At 46.4% G+C, this 21,149-nt stretch overlaps 1 long non-coding RNA gene across 1 annotated transcript; it reads right to left on the reverse strand.

Annotated features, from left to right (window-relative positions):
• Positions 1 to 1,978: 1,978 nt before the first annotated feature.
• Positions 1,979 to 19,302, reverse strand: LOC141076158 (uncharacterized). The gene is made up of 2 exons (XR_012227426.1): positions 19,192 to 19,302; positions 1,979 to 3,594 (listed from the first exon to the last, which is right to left on the reverse strand). It is a non-coding gene; the product is annotated as an uncharacterized lncRNA (long non-coding RNA).
• Between the last annotated feature and the right edge of the window lie 1,847 nt (positions 19,303 to 21,149).

The raw sequence follows: 21,149 nt of genomic DNA on the forward strand, positions 1-21,149 counted from the left end.
TTCCTTTGCTCAGGGCCTGAGTATTGTGTGGTGTCCCTGCATGGCTGCTTGGTCTGTGGGGCGCTCCCTCTATTCTGTGCCCTTGCCCTCTGCTCTGTCGTGCATCTCTGCACACGCTCCGTGCTCGTATTCCGTCTCTTGTCTTGTGCCATGTCTTGTGTTGTCCTTCGTGCCATGTTCTGTCCCTGCTCAGCTTTGCCTTGTAGTCCTTGTCTGCTTCTGTTCCGTGTCTCTGTCCCTGTTGTGCCTCTCTGCACGCGCAGGACTCTGCCTCTGTCTGTCCCTGGCGTGCCTCTCTGCACGCGCAGGACTCTGCCTTGCCTGTCCCTGGCGTGCCTCTCTGCACGCGCAGGACTCTGCCTCGCCTGTGTACCTTGTCTAGTCCCAAGGCCCTGCCTTGGCCCGGCTCTGGGCTTCGGCCTACGCTCCGCTGCTAGACTGTCCCTGTCCCTGGCATGCTCTCTGCATGCGCAGGTCTCTGCCTTGTTCTTTGTATTGTCCCTGTTGTTTCGTGCGCCCTTGCACTTTTCGCACTAGGCTTTGCCGTACTGTCTGTACGTGTCTCTGTCCTGTGTCTTTGCCTAGCCCTGCCTTGTGGCTCCGTGCCTCCGTGCACGTGCCTGGTCGTCTGTGCCTGCCTGGTGTGCCTTAGCCGTGCTCGCCTGTGGGCCTCAGCCGTGCCCCGTCCAGTGCTTTAGTGGTCTGGCTGCGTGGCCCCGCGGCGGTGCCGCCTCTAGTCGTGCCCGCCTGCAACTGCCATCGTCAGTACCACCTGCCGGCGCTCCCAGCCGTGGTCTCTGTGCTCCCTTGCACTCACGCTGGTTCTCGCACTGTGCCTTTTCGTGCTACTCTTGCACAACTCTTTGTTAACTTTGCTCTGCTCTGATTCCTGTCTTGCCTGTTCCTTGAACCCTGTTCCTGGCGTGCCTCTCTGCACGCGCAAGACTCTGCCTCGCCTGACCCTGGCGTGCCCTTTGCACGCTCAGGACTCTGTCTCGTACCTTATGCCTTGGCGTGTCTCTACACACGCACTCTGTCTCGTACCTTGTGCCTTGGCGTGTCTCCACACATGCACCATCTTGTTTTGTGAACCCTGGCGTGTCCCCTACACACGCACCTAGTCTTGAACCCTGGCGTGTCCCCTACACATGCACCTTACCTTGCACCTAGCCTTGAACCCTGGAGTGTCCCCTACACACGCACCTTGCCACGCACCTAGCCTTGGACCTTGGCGTGTTCCCTAACACGCACCCTTCTTGGACATCTGTCGTGCTTCCTTGCCTGGAACCTGGTTTGCCTGCTGGATGCCCGGAACCTGCCGATCGCTGCCAGAGATCATGAGCTGGATGACTGCGGCCTGACGTCCGGAGCTGATGTCCGCAGCCTGATGCCTTGATGATGTCGATCGTTGCCATCAGTCCGGAGTCCGATGCCATCGTGCCGTCACCTGTACCTAGGCATGCCACCTGGCAAGTACCATGCTATGGACCTTGGCGTGCCCACGAGCGCACCTTGCACGTTTTGCTTGTTTACACTGTATGTGATCCTGAATTATCCTAATGAAGTTATCTTGCACCTACGTCTTGTCTCGTCTTGCTTCCTGCTCGTCCTTGTCGTCAGACACTCGTCTAATGTCACCTGAGCCGGCCGTCTGGTCCCAGCAGTCGTGGTGGCTCACCCCCTTGGTCTTGCCCCTGACACTCCCTGTATAGGGGGTGGATTCTCACAAGGTAAGCTCGCCCTCGGTGGGTGGGTGCCATGACCCAGAGGGTCCACTCAAAAAATGGACTCAGCAGGAGCTGAGTCCGTCACAGGCTGGACTTAGCCTGAACTTGTATACAGGATCCTCGTGCTAAAGTCACAAATATTGCCCAAAAATATTATTAATCCCTACACGGATAATACACCACAGAATCTTATCATTACTTTAGTGGTAACAACATAGTACTATAGAAAATGGATACCACACAATGGTGTATATATTTTTTTTAAATCACATACTTTATTAAACATAAAGACAAAATTACACAAGAAAGATACTGGAACACAAAAGATGAAGAGGGACTACAAGTCCATGGCATCTCAGATCCCAACAACAAGATTTACCAACAGGAACACTGTGGAAATGCCAAACCTATACATCTACTGCTCAAAAAAAGTCACTTTACACAATAAATAATATAGCAATGAATAAAAATTACTGGTGGCATAGTTTTTGTATTTATAATGAAACTGTGTTCCTGCACAGAATATAACTGTGTCTGACTATAAAAAATGCCCCACATATAAGCTAAAATATTGCCAGATTATTAGGTTAATGGACATGTCAGTAGACGCCTATGTAAACCTATGAACTGGGACCTGAATGTTAAAGGTAAGTAGACTAAATGGTGGACGAATCCATACCTATATGTGCTGGTGGAGATGCCTGGATGTCCCTCTGCCCCGACGCGTGTTTCGCACTGCTTCTTCGGGAGGCGTGTCAGGGCAGGGGGAAATCCGGTCTATATACCAGTACCATGTGTGTAAATCAGTTAAAATTGCTAAAATCTGTGTTCACAACGTGCGTCATGATCAATAGCTGGCGGTGCCTGCGCGGCATAAAGCTGTAGCCACTGCCCAAACTAACTAGCGGCGCCAGGCGCCTGCGCGGCATAAAGCTGTGACCACTGTCAAGACTAACTACCGGCGCCTGCGCAGCATACACCTATGACCGCTGTATAGAACAGCCAACTGCGCCTGCGTGAAGTGAACATTAAGGTCCTGCTCCAATCCTAGTGCTGAGGCATCCATGACGCATACGCTGTAACACGTGAGACATAGCAACCAATGGGGATGATATTTCGCGGTCATATGATCCGGTGTTGCCAGGTCCTAAGAGGAGATGAGCGCACCTTAATCATGAAAACACCACTTTATATCCTCCAGTGTCTCCGTATACAATGCATGCGAACCGCCACGAGAAGGGTTGGTCTTAAGGGAAAAAAGATATATTAATCATGTAGCAGCTCCAAAAATATCCTATAAAGTTATTGACAAATATATGAGATTATGGATAGGACAAATATATTTACTACAACCATATGATAGCTCCAAAAAATTCTAAGGGCTAATTATTAACCAATACATGCGGTCACAGCATATATTTAAAAACATCAAGCGGATCTCTGACAAAAGTCCACATACATATCAGCATTAATATTAATACCAAATGTCCTAAATAGAGATATCCTCAAACCCATAGAAAAAAATACATAAGGCTAATATAAAGTGACAGTGCAATTAATGTGCTAAAGTAGAAAATACCAAACAACCCCATACATACTATTTATATGCTATACCAAAATGACATGCAAATAGGATATTAATATAACATGACATAGTCTGTCACCAGGGTCGTAATTATAATGCTGCTTACAATAAGACATTAATATATGCCATAATAAAGCTTGAATATCATAAGTATGCAGAAGATTTCCACATCCATCCCTTAGTTGACACGTGGCGAAAAATCCATCAGGATCATAGGGATCTTCTTCATAAATTCATCCAATGAAGGAGGATATGCATCAAAAAACGATCAGAGCAGGAATACTAAAAATACAAAAAGGACCATTAAAAAACACACTAACAAAAAACCTAAAACCCCTACCCAAAGGCAACCCCTAAGGTTATCAGAGATAAGCGCTAAAACCAAAGCTTTCATTTAAGCCCTGGGGTGCGAGTGTCCCCAACCTGTAAATCCATTGACATTCTTTTTTCGCTAATATTTTAGACACATCCCCTCCCCTAGGGCCAAGAATCACTATATCAATCCCCTTAGCCATCAATAGTCTAGAATTACATTGGTGAAACTTCCTGAAGTGTCTGGGTAAGGTCTTTAGAGAGCTAATATCGGTGACTGTTTTAGCTTTCTCTATATCCAGACAATGTTCACGGACCCGTACTTTCAATTCACGGCTGGTCATACCTATATAGATTTTCCCACAGGGGCATTCCGCATAATACACAACCCCCTTAGATGCACAGGTAATATTGGCCCTAATATCAAATTTTCTAGACCGCTCAAAGTTAAAGAAACTGAGTCCCTTCTTCATGTTTGCACAGCCCTTACATAAGCCACAAGGAAAAAACCCTTTACCTTCAGGGTTTTTCCTATTTTTCTCCATTCTCTTAGGATCATATGCACTATGGACCAAAATTTCCCACAAATTGGGGTCCCTTCTTGCCACAAAGGATGGAGCATTGGGCAAACATTGTTTGAGGATGGGATCCGTGAGGAGGATTTTCCAATGTTGGTCAATAATCTTTCTTAAATCAGACCACCTACTATTGTAATTGGTAATGAACCTTACCTGCTTGTTCCCCTCATCCCGCGGCGCCAGAGGCTGATTTTTATGTAAAAGTAGATCTCTTGGCATATTTTTAGCTCTATTGTATCCTTTCTAAATAGCTCGACGGACATATCCACGATCTTGAAAGCGCTTTTTTAAGATTTCGGATTGTTCTTCAAATTGTAGGTCTTCAGAGTAAATCCTCCTAATGCGCAAGAACTGGCCAATTGGTATGCCTTGGATTGTTGATTTAGGATGAGCAGAAGAGGCATGTAGCAGGGATTAGTTGATGTAGGTTTACGGAAAACCATAGTAGAGAAGACGTCCATTTGGGAGTGCTGAAATGGATAAGTCCAAAAAGTCGATCTTACGTCCAAATTTATAGGCTAATCTCATATTTTGGTTATTGTCATTGAGTCGATCCATGAATGTCTCAAGGTTCACAACTGGACCCTCCCAGATGAACAAAATCTCATCAATATAGCGGATCCAGTTGTGGACCCGATCAACACCAAAGATCTCCTCACCTTGGAAAATAGACCACTCCCATGCCCCCATAAAAAGATTTGCATATGAGGGTGCACACGAGGCCCCCATTGCTGTACCTCTTTGTTGCAAAAATATTTTCCCATCAAATGTGAAAGCATTATGGGTTAGGATGAACCTCAGTAATTTCAAGATAAAGGAGGCCATTTCTTCATTCAAATTGCTATGACGTAGGTATTTTTCCACTGCATTTAATCCATCAGTGTGACCAGTTGATGAATGCAAGGCCTCCACGTCAGCGGTAACAAGTATCATTTCCTCAGTAAGTTGGATATTTTCCAAATGTCCCAAAGCTGCAGTAGTATCCTTAACAAAGGAAGGCAGTAGTCCCTCTTCATCTTTTGTGTTCCAGCATCTTTCCTGTGTATTTTTTGTCTTTATGTTTAATAAAATATATGATTTTTAAAAAATATATACACCATTGTGTGGTATCCATTTTCTATAGTACTATGTTGTTACCACTAAAGTAAGGATCCTCGTGCTGCAGGACCATAGCAGCAAGACTCTCAACAACCCTGGGAATGGCACCTGGTGGATGCTGCAGACCTGGCAGCTGCTTAGATAAGCCCGTCCCGCGCAAGGGGTGAGTCTGGGACCAGTGGTTCTCCATGCTGGAGTATATTTATCTTTTTCCTTACTTTCTGTTAACCTGCAGTTTGCAACGTGACATTAAACCACTGAAATTGGATTTTAAGCCTGTGTGTTGCCTCGATACTGCAGCCCCGCCATTACCTACCAGAGCGAATCCCTACAATTGGTGGACTGAATGCGGGCAAATGCAGTGAGGCCAGAGAAAATGTACTGTTTGTTAATGGGGAACCCAAACAACCTGGGGCAGCTACAGTGTTGCCACGCTTTGAGCTGAACCAAGATTTGTTGTACCGAGTGGGAAAATGGTAGAACAGTTACTGGTACCTCAGGCATATCGTAGGCTGGTAATGGACTTAGCGCATGCGCATGTACTTGGGGGGCATTTGGACCAAAAGAAAACCCTAGACCGAATTCTGCAGCGGTTCTACAGGCTAGAGGTCCATGAAGAAGTTAAACGGTACTGAAATTCCTGTCCAGTGTGCCAGGTAACCAGTCCCCAGCCTCACTTTCGGAGTCCCTTGGTGCTTTTACCAATCATAGAGGTACCCTTCGAGAGAGTGGCAATGGATCTGGTCAGGCCTCTCAATAAGTCGGCAAGGGGACACTAACACATCTTGGTAGCTCTAGATCATGCTACCCGATATCCTGAGGCCATTCCTCTGCGACACACATCAGCTAAGCTTATAGCAAGGGAACTCATGGGTATGTTTTCAAGGGTGGGAATGCCTCAAGAAATTTTAACAGACCAGGGAACTCCCTTTATGTCAAAAATTATGAAGGAACTCTGCCGTTTGCTAAATGTTAAACAGTTGCGCACATCGGTCTATCATCCCCAAACAGATTGTCTGGTAGAAAGATTCAATAAGACGCTGAAGAACATGTTAAAAAAGGCAGTTTCCAAAGATGGGAAGGGCGGGATCTCTTATTGCCATATTTTTTATTTGCTGTGTGGGAGGTGCCTCAGGCATCTATGGGGTTCTCGCCCTTTGAAGTATTGTGCGGCAGACATCCATGGGGCTTACTCGATATAGCCAAAGAGGCCTGGGAGAATCAACCTACCCCCCACAAAAGTGTGATAGAACATGTTGCAAAAATGCAAGAAAGAATGGAGACAGTCCTACCCTTAGTCCGGGAACATATGAAGGCAGTACAACAGTCACAGAGTCGGGTCTATAACCGGGGGGCTCGGGTAAGAACCTTTAGCCCTGGGGATCGGGTGTTGGTACTTGTGCCTACCGTAGATAGCAAATTTCTTGCAAGGTGGCAGGGACCCTACGAGATCATGGAAAAGGTGGGGCCAGTAGACTACAAGGTACACCAGCCAGGACGGAGAAAGACAGAACAGGTGTACCATGTTAGTTTGATTAAACCATGGAAAGATAGAGAAAACCTAGGTGGGGATAGTCCGCTGCCTGCGTTTCAGATGGAGAAGGCTCCATCACCTCGGGGCGAGGCAGGAGAAGCCCAACCCGCAGTCAAAATTGCAGACACTTTGTCTCCTAGACAGGTTCAGGAGGTCCGGGAGTTCATGAGCCAAAATACAGATGTTTTTTCGGACCTTCCCAGACGCACCTCCCTAATCCAACATGACATTGTCACGGAGCCACAGGCCAAAGCCCGACTAAAGCCATATCGGGTGCCTGAGGCCCGGCGACAAGCCATCTAGAGGTAAAAACTAAGCAACAGTTAGGGGTCATAGAAGAGTCCCAAAGTGAGTGGGCCAGCCCAATAGTCCTAATACCCAAGCCTGATGGGTCTCTAAGATTCTGTAATGATTTTAGAAAACTTAATGACATTTCAAAGTTTGATGCCTACCCTATGCCCCGGGTTGACGAGTTGATAGAGTGATTTGGGCAGGCACGGTATTTTACAACTCTGGACCTCACAAAAGGTTATTGGCAGGTACCCCTAACAAAGGCGGTGAAGGAAAAAATGGCTTTTGTAGCACCCGAGGGGCTGTTCCAGTATTAGGTGTTACCCTTTGGGTTGCATGGTGCACCAGCAGCGTTCCAGCAATTAATGGATATTGTTCTCCATCCCCATCGCCGCTATGCCTCAGCCTATCTAGACGATATTATTGTGTATAGCACCGACTGGGAAAGTCAATTAGCAAAAGTACAGGCAGTGATAGACTCTCTGCGACAAGAAGGGCTAACTGCCAACCCAAAGAAGTGTTCCATAGGGTTGGAGGAAGCTCGGTACTTGGGTTACGTCATTGGGAGAGGAGTTCTCAAGCCTCAAGTAAACAAAGTGGAGGCAATTCAGAACTGGCCCTGTCCCCTCACAACAAAACAGGTGAAAGCCTTTTTAGGTTTGGTGGGATATTACAGGCGGTTCATTCCCAACTTTGCAACCCTGTCCGCGCCTTTAACAGACTGCTTAAAAGGGAGGAAATCTGTGATGGTCCACTGGAATGATCAGTTATAGGAGGCCTTTACAAAGTTAAAAGGGGTACTGTGTGGTACACCAGTCCTGATCACTCCAAATTTCAAAAAAGAGTTCGTTGTGCAGACGGATGCCTCTGAGATAGGGCTCGGTGCCGTGCTGTCTCAGGAGACTAACGGGGAAGAGCATCCCATTAGTTTCCTATGCCAGAAGCTTACCCCAGCTGAAACCAGGTACAGTATTGTGGAGAGAGAGTGCATGGCCATCAAGTGGGCACTGGAGTCATTGCGCTACTATTTGCTGGGGAGAACATTTCGGTTGGTGACAGATCATTCCCCTCTTACGTGGATGAGTCAAGCTAAGTGTCATGATCCAGGGCGGGGTTTCGCTTTGGCCCGTCCTGATCAGACTGGGGGTTAATTGTTCTGCCTCTCTCTGGCAGAGGGCGGCTATTTAATGCTCACTGGACCTAGGTCCGGTGTCAGTTATACTCCTGCCCTCAGCTGAGTTAGTTGACCTTGTGCGTATGTGTGCCTTGTGCCTGAAATCTTGCTTGCTTGTTTGGTTTTGATCCGGTTCTGTCCCTGTTACGAGTTCTGCCTGCCCCTCTTGTACTGCGCTACCTCTCGTGTATGACTCTCTGCTTGGGACCCAACTTCTCTCTGCTCGTCCCCTTGGTACGACGTCGCCCTCTTGTGTATGACCTTTGGCTTTGTCTGACTACCCGTCTGTTTGTCCCTCCTGTGCCTCGTTTGCCCGTACTGTTGTGACCTCCGTTTTGCCTGACTCTGAGTTGTTATATAGTGTCCTGTCATATCTGAAAGCAGGACGCTAAGCCCCGCCCCCTTGCAGTCACCTGACCATAGGTCCTGTGCCAGCTTGCTAACTTCAGTGTCCGCAGGTCCTGTGCCTCTTTACTTTCCGGCACTGACTGGACCCTGACACTAATAGTTTGAAGCACGCATTGTCACCTCTGCTGCCCTGCTCCACAGGTATCTTTTAGCACTGTTTCTGTACTCAGGACATGCGCACTGGCTCTGTGAGCGAGTGTAGTGCGGTGTCTCTGACACCAAGGAGAGGAATGCCCGAGTCACCAGGTGGTCCTGTCCCTGCAAAATTTTAAATTTTCAGTAGAACATTGGGCAGGCAGACTACAGGGGAATGCAGATGCCCTGCCCAGAGTTCACTGTATGTCATGTGTCCACCCCCTTAGGGTTGAGCATAGGAGGGAGGTATGTGGTACAGAAAAGGGTGTTTACTGGATGGGAGATGCATTTCTCCCAGCAGATTAATGTTTGGCCAGGTTTTTCCATAAAGACAGGACCTGCGATGATGTCATGGTCACGTGAATAGCCCATATGATGTCTACCTCACTTGTGGGAGGGGTTATGGGCTATGTAATGGAGGTTGGTGTTTGGTACATGGGGAGTGTGTCTGGAAGTTACAGGAATGTGGCTGGACTTAGCCTGAACTTGTATACAGGATCCCCGTACTGCAGGACTATAGCAGCAAGGCTCTCAACAACCCTGGGAATGGCACCTGGCGGATGCTGCGGACCTGGCAGCCGCTTAGTTAAGCCCGTCCCGTGCAAGGGGTGAGTCTGGGACTAGTGGTTCTCCAAGCTGGAGTATATTTGTTTTTCCTTACTTTCCGTTAACCTGCTGTTTGCAACGTGACATTAAACCACTGAAATTGGATTTTAAGCCTGTGTGTTGCCTTGTTACTGCAGCCCCGCCATTACCTACCAGAGCGAATCCCTACACCTGTTACACTTGACAACAGGCAGTGGACAGCAAGTTAAACAGAAGGGTGCCAGTGTAGTATAGTGGGTTGCCAGCCCCCAGAGTAAGGAAAATATTTTGCACCCTTTAACCCATACACCAATAGCAGTCCCAGATTCTCTTCCACTAGTCTAGCATTGAATCCCTTATCCCCCAAGCACGTATATTATATTTTAACAAAATAATAAGCAGGGGAGATGGGAGTCAAAATGTTGTGCTCTCCATAGAATTTGCCTTCACCCGGGCAAGTACCCCTATGGCACAACATCCCATGCCACTGCAACTACTGACCAGCACTTTGTAGTAATTATTCTGTGATAAGACAACATACATTAAAAAATATTGATTTGGAGATTAAATATATATCATATTATGTATCAAATAAAACAAAAGCTTCTAATCTTTAGCACTCCAAGTTTCTGTTAATTCTAGAGGGTTAAATTGATTTTGGCCATTGTTTTCATATTGTAAATAGATAAAATTCATGTGGATCCGCTTGCAATAAATGTGGTTTTGGGCAAGAAAGTTGCATCTTTGGAATCACTTTATCATCATCACATTTTAGGTGAGGTCTGAACTGAAAATGAAAATATTATTCCAAAAGAGGTCTTTTACTGGAAATACATTGATGCATCCAAATATGCTAATAGTTCCCCCCACCATCACTGTCTTGTGGGAAATAAGCTCCTCCAACTCCTGAACAAAACATAGATACATCACCTACATCATTTCGCTGGAACCAACAGTAACAGACGTAGAACGAAATAAATTGTAAAGATTCCAGATCCCTAAAGTCTGTTTAATATGTCACATTCTGATATGTTATAAACAACACCCATATACATAACAGAGCATGTAACAGTACATCCGGTTCACACTACGAGCATGGCATCAGGGTGTCACAGCACAAGTTATGGCTGTAATGTAGTCTAAGGGGTAAGGTTTCTCTTTGTGGAGAGTGACATACCAGCTCTGGCTTGTCAAGGTAAGGAGGCTTATTCGCCGTGCATTGCTCCTCTGGGAAATTTAATATGCAAATTACCTCTTCAGAGAGAAAGAGGAGTTAAACTCTATAGCACCACCTGTTGGTATTAGCGATCCTACAAGTCACAAGTCACAATCAACCCTTTAGGAGTCTTGTAATATGACTTAGGATAAAAGCCAAATCAGAATCTCAATTTGCAGACACTGTGTTTCAATCTATTGGCCCTCGTCAGTGCAACGTATGAGAACTGATTTGGCTGTAATTTAAGCAGAGTAACAGAGCCTTGCTCAATACTAGTTATCAAAATAATTATGATAATATGTTAGAAATTGAAACATTTTAGCATCATTGATGATATAGTTAAGCTGTTACAGAAGGTGCTCAGGACAATAGGTAGAACACATTATATATATATATATATATATATATATATATATATATATATATATATATATATTACTCAAAAAAATAAAGGGAACACTTAAACAACAGAATATAACTCCAAATAAATCAAACTTCTGTGAAATCAAACTGTCCACTTAGGAAGCAACAGTGTTTGACAATCAATTTCACATGCTGCTGTGTAAATGGAATAGACAACAGATGGAAATTATTGGCAATTATCAAGACACCTTCAATAAAGGAGTGGTTCTGCAGGTGGGGACCACAGACCACATCTCAGTACCAATGCTTTCTGGCTGATGTTTTGGTCACTTTTGAATGTTGGTTGTGCTTTCACACCTGTGGTAGCATGAGACAGACTCTACAACCCACACAAGTGGCTCAGGTAGTGCAGATCATCCAGGATATGCAAATAAAGTCCGTGGAGCCTCATTTAAGAGTCTCAAACACGGGACTAGCCAGACCTTCCTCCAGGGAAGGACCCAGCCAAGGAGTGGCTCCTTTCGGAAACCACCATTACCACCATATTAAGTGGCCCTTTAAGTCAATATCCAGCTCCTTGGCTGGGTCCTCCCCTGGAGGAAGATCTGGCTAGTCCCGTGTTTGAGACTCTTAAATGAGGCTCCATGGACTTTATTTGCATATTCGTACTTCCCAGGGAGCAATGGACCTAGGATTTCACTGTGATTGAGCGCCTTTGCCGGCTGCCGCAGTGGTTCCTTTGACTGGTCTCCCTGAGTTCAGTGATTGTTTCGTGATGCAGATCATCCAGGATGGCACATCAATGTGAGCTGTGGCAAGAAGGTTTGCTGTGTCTGTCAGCGTAGTGTCCAGAGGCTGGAGGCGCTACCAGGAGACAGGCCAGTACACCAGGAGATGTGGAGGGGATGGTAGGTGGGCAACAACACAGCAGCAGGACCACTACCTCTGCCTTTGTGCAAGGAGGAACAGGAGGAGCACTGCCAGAGCCCTGCAAAATGACCTCCAGCAGGTCACAAATGTGCATGTGTCTGCATAAACGGTTAGAAACCGACTCCATGAGGATGGTCTGAGTGCCCGACGTTCACAGATGGGGGTTGTGCTCAGAGCCCAACCGTGCAGGACGCTTGGCATTTGCCACAGACCACCAGGATTGGCAAATTCGCCACTGGCGCCCTGTGCTTTTCACAGATGAAAGCAGGTTCACACTGAGAACATGTGACAGACGTGACAGAGTCTGGAGATGCCGTGGAGAGCGATCTGCTGCCTGCAACATCCTTCAGCATGACCGGTTTGGCAGTGGGTCAGTAATGATGTGGGGTGGCATTTCTTTCGAAGGCCGCACGGTGTTGGGCTGTGAGCACAACCCCCATCTGTGGCTGTCGGGCACTCAGACCATCCTCATAGAGCCAGTTTCTAACCAATTGTGCAGACACATGCACATTTGTGGCCTGCTGGAGGTTATTTTGTAGGTCATTTTATAGAAAGGTATACATTAAGAAAACATATACTAATCAACATAATTTCTACATACTGGATGACTTGTACAGTACTAGTATAGGAGCTGCTTGTATTTATATTTTATTTCTATAAAAAAGAACTACACTAAAGAGGTTGTCTGGGACTTTGATATGGAGGCTCTATCCTTAGAATAGGTCTTCAATATCAAATTGATGGGTGCCCAAAACATGGCACCCACATGATCAGCTGCTAGAGAGAGCCTGAACAATTCAGCCCTGTATATTGTGTAGTGGCTTTTTCTAAGAACTGCGGCTCAGCTCCCATTCATTTCAATGAGTCACTACACAGTGTATAGAGCATATGTGACAAACTTTGATCCGTGGGCCAAATCTGACCCTCAGGGTATATTTGGCCCGCAATGTCATATTGAGGAATATGTAAGATCATCATTATGAACAGATCACTATGTGGGGCCCATTATACCGTATGGAGGACTATGTGGGGCCCATTATCCTGTGTGGAAGGCTGTATGGGGATCATAACTGGGGCAACATACTGTGTTGGGGTTACCATACTTTGCCAAGGGAGCTGAGGAGGCACAGTAGGGTCATCATACCTTGCGTGTGGAGTGTACTAAGGATGAATTATCATGGGTTATCATACTGTGTTTGGATGGCACTTTTGTTGGCATCATACTTTATGGGGACAATGAAAAGCCAATCTAGGGGCTTCAATGGGAGGAATTGGGCTGCAAAGTTGTGAGATAAGCTCTTAATGTTTTGTTTTTTTTGGAGGGTGACCGAGCCCAAATAGAACTTCTGCTATGGCATGCCATGATTTCTTTATACGCCCCCTGCCCACAAGAAAATACCCAATGCTCTGGTCATGTGGTCTGTCACACAGATATGTCACACAAAATACTTAATACTTAAGTAACATTTCCCACATGTCTACTTTACATGAGCACAATTTTGGAACCAAAATTTTTGTTTGCTAAGTTATAAGGGTTAAAAATTAAACAGTGATTTCTCATTTTTAAAACACCATTTTTTTAGGGACCACATCACATTTGAAGTCAGTTTGAGGGGTCTATATGATAGAAACTACCCAAAAGTGACACCATTCTAAAAACTGTACCATTCAAGAAGTTTATTAAGCCTTCTGGTGCTTCACAGGAATTTTTTGAATATTTAAAAAAAAAAATGAACATTTAACTTTTTTTCACAAAAAAATTACTTCAGAGGCAGATTTTTTAATTTCCCAAGGGTAACAGGTGAAAGTGGACCCCAAAAGTTATTGTGCAATTTGTCCTGAGTACGCTGATATCCCATATGTTGGGGGGGACCACTGTTTGGGCGCATGGCAGAGCTCGGAAGGGAAGAAGCGCCGTTTGACTTTTTCAATGTAAAATTGGCTGGAATTGAGATCGGACGCCATGTCGCGTTTGGAGAACCCCTGATGTGTGGTGGGCACTTTGAGCCCCCAAGTGCTTCACAGAAGTTTATACCGTAGAGCCGTGAAAATTAAAAAATCATATTTGTTTCCACAAAAACGATCTTTTTACCCCCAAATTTGTATTTTTTAAAGGGTAACAGGAGACATAGGACCCCAACAGTTGTTGTGCAATTTGTCTTGAGTACACTTATACCCCATATGTGGGGTGGATAAACTGTTTGGGCGCATGGCAGAGCTCAGAAGGGAAGGAGCGCCATTTTGCAATGCAGACTTTGATGGAATGTTCTGCAGGCGTCATGTTGCGTTTGCAGAGCCCCTGATGTGCCTAAACAATAGAAACTCCCCACAAGTGACCCTATTTTGGAAAGTAGACCCCCCCAAGGAGCTTATATAGATGTGTGGTGAGCACTTTGAACCCCCAACTGCTTCACAGAAGTTTATAACGTAGAGCCGTGAAAATAAAAAAAATCATATTTTTTCCACAAAAATTATCTTTTTGCCCCAAAATGTTTATTTTCACGAGAGTAAAAGGAGAAATAGGACCCCAACAGTTGTTGTGCAATTTGCCCTCAGTACGCTGATACCCCATATGTGGGGTGGATAAACTGTTTGGGCACATGGCAGAGCTCGGAAGGGAAGGAGCACAGTTTTGGAATGCAGACTTTGATGGAATGTTTCGCGGGCATCATGTTGCGTTTGCAGAGCCCCTGATGTGCATAAACAATGGAAACCCCCACAAGTGACCCCATTTTGGAAACTAGAAACCCCAAGAAGCTTATCTAGACGTGTGGTGAGAACTTTGAACCCTCAAGTGCTTCACAGAAGTTTATAGCGTAGAGCTGTGAAAATTAAAAAATCATATTTTTTTCCACAAAAATGATCTTTAATGAGCTATAATTTTTCCATATTTCGGCCGACAGAGTCGTGATTGGGCTTGTTTTTTGCGGGACGAGCTGACATTTTTATTGGTGCCATTTTTGGGCACATAACGTTTTTTGATCACTTTCTATTCCGATTTTTGTGGAGGCAGAATGAACAAAAACCAGCAATTCAGGAATTTTTTTTGTTTTTGTTTTTTTTTCTTCGTTCCGCGTGTGGTAAAATTGGTAAGGCAGCTTTATTCTTCGGGTCACTATGATACTACAGCGAAACCTCATTTATATCTTTTTTTATGCTTTGGCTTTTTTTACACAATAAAAACTTTTATAGAAAAAATAATTATTTTTGCATCACTTTATTCTAAGAGCTATAACTTTTTTATTTTTCTGCTGATGGAGCTGTATGGCAGCTTGTTTTTTGCGGGACAATATGACGTTTTCAGTGGTACCATGTTTATTTATATATGTCTTTTTGATCGCGTGTTATTGCACTTTTTCCAAGCGGTATGATACAGTTTGGAAAAAGTATAATTTGCTACTTTTTTGAGTTTTGTTTTAACGGCGTTCACCGAAGGGGTTAACTAGGGTAACGCTTTTATAGATGGGATTTTTAAACACACAGCAATACCAAACATGTATTTTTTTGTTTGTTTTTGTTTTTTTACAAAAAAAATTTGTATTTTTTAGGGGATTTTTTAAAATTATTTTTATTATTTTTTTTAACATATGTTTTATAAAAAATGTTTTTTTACCTAGTCCCTTAATGGGACTTTCACTTTTTAACTTTGATTTGCAGGTATAATACACTGCAATATTCCAGCATTGCAATGCATTATACCTATGCCGAAAGCTTCTGAGACCAGGCTTTCCGTAGCTGGATGACCCAGAGGTTGTCATGACAACCTCCGGGTCATCATGGCACAGGTTGGGTCTGCGATTACATTGCGGGGACGACGACCTGAGGCAGAGGGAGCCCCCGACCCTCTGCCTCCCCCCCATGAACGCTGCAATCATGCTCGATCACAGCACTCAGGGGCTTAACAGCCAGGAGCGGCCGGGATGCCGCTCCTTGCTGTAAGTGGAGGAAGCTCAGCCACTGCAGCACTGAGCTCCTGCACTGATCGGGCAGGAGATTTCATCATCTCCTGCCCGATCGCTGCTGTGTTTGGTCAGTCACAGCGCTTGGGGTGTAGGGACCGACAGCAAGGGTCCCTGCACCCCTTGCCGTGCCTCTCAACTGTCTATGACAGCTGTCAGCACTGAACTTACAGACAGTGGTAGTTCAAAGGCATGACAGGAATAGCCCGTCATGATGCTGGAACTGATATCCTGCCATGACGGGCTATCCCCGTCATTGGACGTTAAGGGGTTAATCTTTTTAAATCATAATGACAACACAAAACACCCACAAAACTGATCCCATTTTGGAAACTAGACCCCTCAAGAAATGTATCTAGATGTGTGGTGAGCCCCTTGAGCCCAATGCTGCTTCACAGAAGTATATATAACGTAAAGCTGTGAAAATGAAAAAAAAAAATCATATTTTACCCACAAAAATGTACTTTTAGCCCCGTTTTTTTATTTTCACAAGGTTAACAGGAGAAAACGGATCCCAAATTTTGTGCAATTTCTCCTGAGTACGCCAATATCCCATATGTGGATGAAAACTACTGTTTGGCCGCACAGCGGGGCTCGGAAAGGAAGAAGTGACGTTTTGGAATGCAGACTTTCAAGGAATGGTCTGCGGGCTTCATGTCGCATTTGGAGAGCCCCTGATGTGCCTAAACAGTGAAAAAAATACAAGTTACCCGATTTTGGAAGCTGTACCTTTCAAGGATTTTATCCAGGGGTATAGTGAGCATTTTGAACTCACAGGTACTACACCGAATTTGATAACATTTTCATTTTTTCACGAAAATGTTGTTTTACCCCCAAATTTGTAATTTTTACAATGGATAATAGGAGAAAATGGACCCCATAACTTGTTGCACAAATTCTCATGAACATGTGATACCCCATATGTGGTCAAAAACTTCTGTTTGGGCACATGGCAGGGTTGGGAAAAGAAAGAGTGCTATTTGTCTGGGATATATTGTGAATGCCATGTCACATTTGTAAAGCCCCTGACATGCAAACACCCCCCACAAGTGACCCCATTTTGGAAACTAGACACCTCAAGGAATTCATTTATGGGTGAGCATTTTTAACCTACAGGTGATTCACAAAACTTTCTAACATTTAGATGTGAGAACAAATAATTTAATTTTTTCCACTAAAATACTGTTTTAGCACCAAATTTATAATTTGCAAGAAGGGTTATGGGAGAAAATGGACCCCACAATTCGTTATGCAATATCTCCCCAATGTGGCAGTACCCCATAAGTGGTTGTACACTACTGTTTGCACACTGCAGGGATCGGAGGAGAAGGAGCGCTTCTTGGCTTTTAGAATGCAGATTTCGTTTGAATAGATTGTGGCCTGCATTGGCTGAGCCCCTGAGGTGCCTGAATGGCAGAAAATTTCACTGCCTAGGTAATTCATCAAGGAGTGTAGTGAGTATTTTGAATCCATAGGTGCCTTGCATAATTTTATAACATTGAGACATGAGTGTATTGCCCCTAAAATATTGCCTCCCCAGTGTATTGCTCCCCAGTGTATTGCCTCCTCAGTGTATTGCCTCCCCAGTGTATTGCCTTGTCAATATATTTCCCACCCAGTGTATTGCCCCCATTGTTTTGCCTCCTCAGTGTACTGCTCCCCCAGTGTATTGACCCCTTCAGTGTATTTCCCCTAAGTGTATTAACCCCAGTGTATTGCCTCCTCAGTGTATTGTCTTCCCAGTGTATTGCTCCCCAGTATATTGCCCCCCAGTTTATTACCTTCTTCCCAGTTTATTGCCTCACCACTGTATTGCCTCCTCAGTGTATTGCTCCCAGTGTTATGACTCCCCAGTATATTGCCCCCCAGTTTATTGCCTCCCGAGTGTATTGCACCCTGCTGTATTGCCTTCCCAGTTTATTGCCTTACCACTGTATTGCCTCCCCACTGTTTTCCTCTCCAGTGATTGCCCCCCCGTCTATTGCCTCCCAAGTATATTTTCTCCCCAGCGTATTGCCTTCCCAGTTTATTGCTTTACCATTGTATTGCCTCCCCACTATTTGCCTCCCCAGTGTATAGCCCCCCAGTCTATTGCCTCCCAAGTATATTCGCCCCAGTGTATTGGTCACCCAGTGTATTGCCCCTAGTGTATTCCCTCCATTGTATTGCCCCCAGTGTATTGCTTCACCAGTATATTGCCCACCCAGTATATTGCCCACCCAGTATATTGCCCACCCAGTGTATTGCCCTCCCAGTGCAATGCCCCCACGTTTTGCCTCCTCAGTGTATTACTCCCCCCAGTGTATTGTCCTCCTCTGTTTTTACTTCTCAGTGATTTGCTCCCCCACTGTATTTCCTCCCCAGTTTATTGCCTCCCTACTGTATTGCCTTCCAAGTCTATTGTCTCCCCATTGTATTGCCCCCCCCACTGTATTGCCTTTCGAGTTTATTGTTCCCAACTGTATTGTCTGTGTTGCAGAAAAAACAAACACACACTCACCTCTCCGTAAGTTGCCCCACCGCAGCATCGCTTCCTTCTTCTTGCCGGGAATTTTCTAAATGACGCAGGCGTGCGCAGAGTGCTAATGCACATGCCTGTGTCACAGAGAAGGAGTCAAGCAGAAGGAGCTGAGGACGTGTTCTTGCAGCTCCTCTGTCATTTTCTACTGCAGGCAGCGCAGCTGCAGGAAAGATCCCAGCCAAAATACGCCGCTTATGATGAGGGCAATCTGACCATTGGGATTGTTTTCATTATTAATCGCCCTGCAAGGGCTCTCCTCCACCTCCAGGCCCCAATGCAACCTGTGCAGCTGCATCGGAGTCTGGAGGTGGAGAAGGACCCTTGCTATAGGCCCGCCACTGCTGAAACCCAACCACCACTGAGCAATACACAGAGACTGAAACATCAAAACTGGGCAAGAAATCTCTGAAGACTGATTTTTCAAAGGCTCTATGGACAGATGAAATGAGGTGACTCTTGACAGATCAGATGAATGGGCTCATGACTGGATTAGTAACGAACACAGCAGGGGCAGACACAGACAGCATGGGGCCCCTGTGCAAGAAATGTGTCTTGGCCCCCCTTCTGTTATGGCGACCAAGCTATAGAATATATATATATCTATAACATAACGGGCTAAGCGTCACTCTGTCCGAAGCCTTTATAGACTGCGCAAGCGCGACACGCCTGCGCAGTCTGGCTCCAGACAGAGTGACGCACCCCCCCAGGAGATCGTGGAAGACGCACCCCCCGAAGATCGCGGTAGACGCACCCCCCCGCCGGCACGACACCTTACCGATTTGGTGTGGCCATGGGGTCTTGCGTCTTGCTGTGATGACAGGAGAGGGCAGGTTGCTGCTCCGGAATCGGCGCATGCGCAGTCCGCGCTTTCCGGCGCCATTTTGGGGAAGACACACTGCAGTGTGTCTTCAAGACAATGGCGCCGGAAAGAGAGGAAAGCGCAGGTGCCGATACCGGAGCAACAACCTGCTCTCTCCTGTCATCACACTAGGCACAAAAGATTACCGAGGTATTCGCCGTGAAGTCAGGAGACAGCGGGTTGTGGCGCCGAAATCGGGCACCAATTACCGCCGCACAACTCCTCAGACCTTTTGAAGAAAACAGCGCCGAACAGCGCGGTGTGCGCAAGCGCCACAGTGCCCACTTCAGATTAATTTAAATATGTAAATTACGAATACATTTCGGCACCATGAGGGGTACCATGCATACCAGGATTGGGGGATGAGGGGTACCATACATACCAGGATTGGGGGATGAGGGGTACCATGCATACCAGGATTGGGGGATGAGGGGTACCATACATACCAGGATTGGGGGATGAGGGGTACCATGCATACCAGGATAGGGGGTGAGAGGACCATGCATACCAGGATTGGGGATGAGGGGTACTATGCATACCAGGATTGGGGGGTGAGGGGTACCATGCATACCAGGATTGGGGGATGAGGGGTACCATGCTTACCAGGATTGGGGGATGAGGGGTACCATGCATACCAGGATTGGGGGATGAGGGGTACCATGCATACCAGGATTGGGGGTGAGGGGTACCATGCATACCTGGATTGGGGGATGAGGGGTACCATGCATACCAAGATTGGGGGATGAGGGGTACCATGCAGACCAGGATTGGTGGATGAGGGAGTACCATGCATACCAGGATTGGGGGATGAGGGAGTTCCATGCATACCAGGATTGGGGGATGAGGGAGTAGCATGCATACCAGGATTGGGGGATGAGGGGTACCATGCATACCAGGATTGTGGGATGAGGGATTACCATGCATACCAGGATTGGGAGATGAGGGGTACCATGCATACCAGGATTGGGGGTGAGGGGACCATGCATACCAGGATTGGGGGGGGTGAGGGGACCATGCATACCAGGATTGGGGGATGAGGGGTACCATGCATACAAGGATTGGGGGTGAGGGGACCATGCATACCAGGGTTGGGGGGTGAGGGGACCATGCATACCAGGATTGGGGGATGAGGGGTACCATGCATACCAGGATTGTGGGATGAGGGATTACCATGTATAACAGGATTGGCAGATGAGGGGTACCATGCATACCAGGATTGGGGGTGAGGGGACCATGCATACCAGGATTGGGGGGGTGAGGGGACCATGCATACCAAGATTGTGGGATGAGGGGTACCATGCATACCAGGATTGGGGGTGAGGGGACCATGCATACCAGGATTGGGGGGGTGAGGGGACCATGCATACCAGGATTGGGGGATGAGGGGTACCATGCATACCAGGATTGGGGGGGTGAGGGGACCATGCATACCAGGATTGGGGGATGAGGGGTACCATGCATACCAGGATTGGGGGATGAGGGAGTACCATGCATACCAGGATTGGGGGATAAGGGAGTACCATGCATACCAGGATTGGGGGATGAGGGGCACCATGCATACCAGGATTGGGGGATGAGAGATACCATGCATACCAGGATTGGGGGTGAGGGGACCATGCATACCAGGATAGGGTTGAGGGAGTACCATGCATATCAGGATTGGGGGATGAGGGGTACCATGCATACCAGGATTGGGGGATGGGGGACCATGCATACCAGGATAGGGGGTGAGGGGACCATGCATACCAGGATAGGGATGAGGGAGGACCATGCATACCAGGATTGGGGGATGAGGAGTACCATGCAAACCAGGATTGGGGAATGAGGGGTACCATGCATACCAGGATAGGGGGTGAGGGGACCATGCATACCAG

Source organism: Dendrobates tinctorius, unplaced genomic scaffold (assembly GCF_039654945.1).
Source record: "Dendrobates tinctorius isolate UK_male_01 unplaced genomic scaffold, ASM3965494v1 ptg000391l, whole genome shotgun sequence".
NCBI lineage: Eukaryota > Metazoa > Chordata > Amphibia > Anura > Dendrobatidae > Dendrobates > Dendrobates tinctorius.